Consider the following 382-nt stretch of genomic DNA (forward strand, 5'->3'; position numbering starts at 1 on the left):
ATCAGGCGGATCACCTGCCTGGATTGATCAATTGATCGAGCTGTACAGTACCTCCCATCGATGTGTATGTCGGTTTCCAGCCGCTTCTCTGGTATTGTGCTTGCAAGTGTAAGTAAGCATCACCCCTCCTGCTTTTGTGCGCTGCTCCTCTAGCCTGTCTCTGCATCCTCACCCTGTTTTGTCACAGAGTCCATAGCGGTGCATTCTTTACCTCTGAACAAGTGCTAATGTCCGACACGCTGGGAGCGCGGCTGCCTGAAGAGCTCCTCCAAGCCATCCTGATACAGCTTGATGATTGTAAACACTCATGGAAACAGCCACCAAAGTGCGGTCTTACCTCTTGCAGCTTGACATGCCGCCACTGGACCAAGGTCATCAGACC

Source organism: Phanerochaete carnosa, assembly GCF_000300595.1.
Source record: "Phanerochaete carnosa HHB-10118-sp unplaced genomic scaffold PHACAscaffold_8, whole genome shotgun sequence".
NCBI lineage: Eukaryota > Fungi > Basidiomycota > Agaricomycetes > Polyporales > Phanerochaetaceae > Phanerochaete > Phanerochaete carnosa.